We start from the raw sequence: 6,392 nt of genomic DNA, 5'->3' as shown, positions 1-6,392 counted from the left end.
TTACACTGCAGCCCTCTCCTCTATCGTCCCGACAGCTCCACACCAGGAGGAGAGAGGAAATCACATGGTACAGAAGGGAGGGGGAGGGGGAGCTACACACTCGGGAGCAGAGCGTCCTGTAGCCTCTGTGTGACCCCTGATAGCAGCCATAAGCTGCAGCCAGAGATCACTGACAGAGGCTGCAGGACGCTGTCTGTGCGCTCCTGCACCTAACACTCACTGTAACTGGGGCAGGGGGCCCCCGGGGGATGGGGGCCCTGGGCAACTGCCCTCTTTGCCCCCCCCTAACGCCGGCCCTGCCTGTAACACCACACAGCACACTGTATTCTCTACCTGTAACACCACGCTGTATTCTCTACCTGTAATACCACACACCACACTGTATTCTCTACCTGTAACACCACACAGCACGCTGTATTCTCTACCTGTAACACCACACAGCACACTGTATTCTCTACCTGTAACACCACACAGCACGCTGTATTCTCTACCTGTAACACCACACAGCACACTGTATTCTCTACCTGTAACACCACACAGCACCCTGTATTCTCTACCTGTAACACCACACAGCACCCTGTATTCTCTACCTGTAACACCACACAGCATCCTGTATTCTCTACCTGTAACACCACACAGCACACTGTATTCTCTACCTGTAACACCACACAGCACACTGTATTCTCTACCTGTAACACCACACTGTATTCTCTACCTATAACACTACACAGCAGGCTGTATTCTCTACCTGTAACACCACACAGCACCCTGTATTCTCTACCTGTAACACCACACAGCACCCTGTATTCTCTACCTGTAACACCACACAGCACACTGTATTCTCTACCTGTAACACCACACAGCACCCTGTATTCTCTACCTGTAACACCACACAGTACCCTGTATTCTCTACCTGTAACACCACACAGCACACGCTGTATTCTCTACCTGTAATACCACACACCACACTGTATTCTCTACCTGTAACACCACACAGCACACTGTATTCTCTACCTGTAACACCACACAGCACACGCTGTATTCTCTACCTGTAATACCACACACCACACTGTATTCTCTACCTGTAACACCACACAGCACACTGTATTCTCTACCTGTAACACCACACAGCACTGTATTCTCTACCTGTAACACCACACAGCACACTGTATTCTCTACCTGTAACACCTCACAGCACACTGTATTCTCTACCTGTAACACCACACAGCACACTGTATTCTCTACCTGTAACACCACACAGCATCCTGTATTCTCTACCTGTAACACCACACAGCACGCTGTATTCTCTACCTGTAACACCACACAGCACACTGTATTCTCTACCTGTAACACCACACAGCGCGCTTTATTCTCTACCTGTAACACCACACAGCATCCTGTATTCTCTACCTGTAACACCACACAGCACGCTGTATTCTCTACCTGTAACACCACACAGCACACTGTATTCTCTACCTGTAACACCACACAGCACACTGTATTCTCTACCTGTAACACCACACAGCACTGTATTCTCTACCTGTAACACCACACAGCACACTGTATTCTCTACCTGTAACACCACACAGCACTGTATTCTCTACCTGTAACACCACACAGCATCCTGTATTCTCTACCTGTAACACCACACAACATGTTGTATTCTCTACCTGTAACACCACAGAGCCCGCTGTATAATCTACCTGTAACACCACACAGCACGCTGTATTCTCTACCTGTAATACCACACAGCACACACTGTATTCTCTACCTGTAACACCACACAGCACGCTGTATTCTACCTATTACCACCACACAGCACCCTGTATTCTCTACCTGTAACACCACAAAGCACTGTATTCTCTACCTGTAACACCACACAGCACCAGGGGCGTAGCTAAAGGCTGATGGGCCCTGGTGCAAAATTTTAGCTTGGGGCCCCCCCATCTCCCCCCGATCAGGCAAAGTCATATCTAACATTATATCCAATTACTCTAATGTGCCACCATGTTCTAATGCACTGTCACTGCCTCCACCTCATGTAGGTTCCCCCATGAACTAATAATGCCCCCAGAGGTGCTGACAGCATGTGCCAGCGGGCGCAGCGGGACAGATTAGTGCAGTGCTTCCCAATCTTTTCCACCTCGGGGCACCTCTACTAAATAATGTTCTACAAAATAAGAAAACCGTCATACAGTGACTCACAGGTGACGTCTTCTTTGATCTGAGGCGTCACTTTCCCTTTTCCTCTCCATCCGGCCCAGACCTCCATGATGATTCCTTCCAGATACATTTCATCTTTTCAGAACCTGCGAGACAAACAATTTAGGCTCCGCACATTTCTAGCAGCTTCCTTTCCCTTTCTCCCTCCTGTAGGCTCCCATAGTAACTGCGCTGTTTGGTGTTATGTGCAGTAAAGAGAGTAGGAATGTGGGATGCCCCCTGTATGTAGGATCCCCTGCTGTGCCCCCTGTATGTAGGATCCCCCGCTGTGCCCCCATGAGCTAATAATGCCCCCAGAGGTGCCCCCATGAGCTATTCATGCCCACAGAGGTGCCCCCATGAGCTAATAATGCCCCCTGCTGTGCCCCATGAACTAATAATGCCCCCAGAGGTGCCCCCATGAGCTAATAATGCCCCCTGCTGTGCCCCATGAGCTAATAATGCCTCAGAGGTGCCCCCATGAGCTAATAATGCCCCCAGAGGTGCCCCCATGAAATAATAATGCCCCCAGAGGTGCCCCCATGAGCTAATAATGCCCCCAGAGGTGCCCCCATGAGCTAATAATACCCCCAGAGGTTCCCCCATGAACTAATAATGCTCCCAGAGGTGCCCCCATGAACTAATAATGCCCTCAGAGGTGCCCCCATGAGCTAATAATGCCCCCAGAGGTGCCCCCATGAACTAATAATGCCCCCAGAGGTGCCCCCATGAGATAATAATGCCCCCAGAGGTTCCCCCATGAACTAATAATGCCCCCAGAGGTGCCCCCATGAACTAATAATGCCCCCAGAGGTGCCCCCATGAGCTAATAATGCCCCCAGAGGTGCCCCCCATGAAATAATAATGCCCCCAGAGGTGCCCCCATGAAATAATAATGCCCCCAGAGGTGCCCCCATGAACTAATAATGCCCCCAGAGGTGCCCCCATGAAATAATAATGCCCCCAGAGGTGCCCCCATGAGCTAATAATGCCCCCAGAGGTGCCCCATGAGCTAATAATACCCCCAGAGGTACCCCATACACTAATAATGCCCCCAGAGGTGCCCGCATGAGCTAATAATACCCCCAGAGGTGCCCGCATGAAATAATAATGCCCCCAGAGGTGCCGCCCATGAAATAATAATGCCCCCAGGAAATATGAATGCCCCCAGAGGTGCCCCCCATGAAATAATAATGCCCCCAGGAAATAATAATGCCCCCAGAGGTGCCCCATGAAATAATAATGCTCCCAGGAAATAATAATGCCCCCAGAGGTGCCCCCTATGAAACAATAATACCCCCAGGAAATAATAATGCCCCCAGAGGTGCCTTCATGAACTAATAATGCCCCCAGAGGTGCCCCTAAAAAAACAAACATCCTACTCACCTAATCTGCGCTGTGGCTGCAGGCAGCAGCTCTTCCTCCTCTTCGGGCTCCATCTTGCGAGCCGCAGGGACGGCACCTCCGGCAGGCGTGATGACGTCACATCATCACGCCTGCCGGAGAGGTCACGTCCTGGCGTCCCATAGGCTGCTGGTATGAAGTGCCAGCAGCCTATGGGAGGGAATGGAGGAGGAGGACGCTGACAGGTCCTGCTCCTGCATTCTGCTCGCTTTAATGTTCCGCCCGCTCAATGTGCGGGCGGAACATGAAAGCGGAACATGAAAGCGATCTGTGCTTAAAGACACAAGTGGCAAAGGGGGCCGTGTGGGCCCTATAGCTACGCCACTGCACAGCACGCTGTATTCTATACCTGTAACACCACACAGCATTGTTACTACCTGTAACACCACACAGCACACTGTATTCTCTACCTGTAACACCACACAGCACACAGTATTCTCTACCTGTAACACCACACAGCACACTGTATTCTCTACCTGTAACACCACACAGCACACTGTATTCTCTACCTGTAACACCACACAGCACACTGTATCCTCTACCTGTAACACCACACAGCACACTGTATTCTCTACCTGTAACACCACACAGCACTGTATTCTCTACCTGTAACACCACACAGCATACTGTATTCTCTACCTGTAACACCACACAGCACACTGTATTCTCTACCTGTAACACCACAAAGCACTGTATTCCCTACCTGTAACACCACACAGCACACTGTATTCTCTACCTGTAACACTACACAGCACACTGTATTGTCTACCTGTAACACCACAAAGCACTGTATTCTCTACCTGTAACACCACACAGCACACTGTATTCTCTACCTGTAACATTACACAGCACGCTGTATTCTCTACCTGTAACACCACACAGCACGCTGTATTCTCTACCTGTAACACCACACAGCACACTGTATTCTCTACCTGTAACACCACACAGCACGCTGTATTCTCTACCTGTAACACCACACAGCACACTGTATTCTCTACCTGTAAGACCACACAGCGCTGTATTCTCTACCTGTAACACCACACAGCACATTGTATTCTCTACCTGTAACACCACACAGCACACTGTATTCTCTACCTGTAACACCACACAGCACACTGTATTCTCTACCTGTAACACCACACAGCACGCTGTAATCTCTACCTGTAACACCACACAGCACACACTGTATTCTCTACCTGTAACACCACACAGCATGCTGTATTCTCTACCTGTAACACCACACAGCACACTGTACTCTCTACCTGTAACACCACACAGCACACTGTATTCTCTACCTGTAACACCTCACAGCACACTGTTACTACCTGTAACGCTGATATTGGAATAAATAAAAAGCTTATCATTGGGGGACCCTGTTACAAATTCTGGCTGTCCAGGGGGAACTTTTTGGCACTTGCAATTGGCCATACTGTAAGTGACATGGTAAGGTTATGTCTACTGCACCAGCTGTGATAGATCTACTCCATTTTGTATTTAAAGCAAGATTCTTCACTATTAAATGAACTCTTAGGCTGGGTTCACACTGCGTTTTTGCAATCCGTTTTTTTCATCCGTTTTTTTGCAAAAAAACGGATGAAAAAAACGAATTGCAAAAACGCAGTGTGAACCCAGCCTTAATAAGAGCCTCATCCTTTACTGCTGTATGAACTCAGTTATTCAGCTTAATAGCACATTGATATTTAGTGTTTAGTATATTGTTGTTGACTTATTATATATGATTTATATGACATACTGTAGAATACCAGAGTGCAATTCCTGCAGCTGGACGGCACCTGTCCACAAGTGGTTTATTATATGTTTAATAAGATAATGTATTTAACTGAAACTATCCTATATATTCTGGGTACCAGTGTAACTGGCGGGCAGAAGATGGGTTACATTGCCTCAACACACACTACACAAAGTGTTAGGCAACAGTGACACCTGCAGTCCTTAGTGGGTACTGCTTAGGTAGTGTAGACTTTTCATCTCTTTCCAGAACCTGCTAGAAGATAGGTGGAGCAGGCTCCTCACAAAACCCTAGCTGTAACAGGAAGTAGTGTTCAGTCTGGTCAGTTCAGTGCAGCTAGTGGCTGATCTGTGAGGCGGCTAGTGGCTGTTCTGTGAGGCAGCTAGTGGCTGTTCTGTGAGGCGGCTAGTCAAGGTCCGGTCAGCGAGACAAGCCTGTCTGATGCGAAACTGAACTAAAGACGGAGAAAAGCTGGAAGTGAGATTTCTGCAGGAGTATCTACAGAAACACAAGGTACGTCTCTACTATTAGTGGGAATCCTAAGGACAGGAACCCTAAACAAGGAGACTTGAGTATGTTGGATAGTAGAGATAACTGAGGCCTCTAAACCGTCTCTTTCCAGGATTCAATGGGAGGTTGAATACTTATAGGAACTGAAAGTAGTGGCCTACGGCCCGGGTTTAGATACTAAAGCTGAAAGCTCCCAAGCTGACAGGGAGGGAAAGGCACAAGCACCATTGGGGAAAGGATCACAGTGCTCACCAGCGCCCCACACAAAGTGACAGACCAAGGTGTGAGGCAAACTATCTCTCTACATCATCCTCACAAGGACAGCAATCCATTCAAGGCTGTCAGTCTTAACAACTGTATTCAACTGGACTGTACAAGTGTCTGTAGGTTCTTCATTAAGGGAGTTATTGCTACACCGCCTCCCTCCTTGTCTCCCTGTTGTCTGGTCCTCCTGCACCACACCACCATCATCAAGGGCCACCTTGGCGGACAGCAGTATTTGGGGAACTACAGGTCCTCACCCCTG

Source organism: Dendropsophus ebraccatus, chromosome 9, assembly GCF_027789765.1.
Source record: "Dendropsophus ebraccatus isolate aDenEbr1 chromosome 9, aDenEbr1.pat, whole genome shotgun sequence".
NCBI classification, from domain to species: Eukaryota; Metazoa; Chordata; class Amphibia; order Anura; family Hylidae; genus Dendropsophus; species Dendropsophus ebraccatus.
This window is presented reverse-complemented; position numbering follows the sequence as displayed.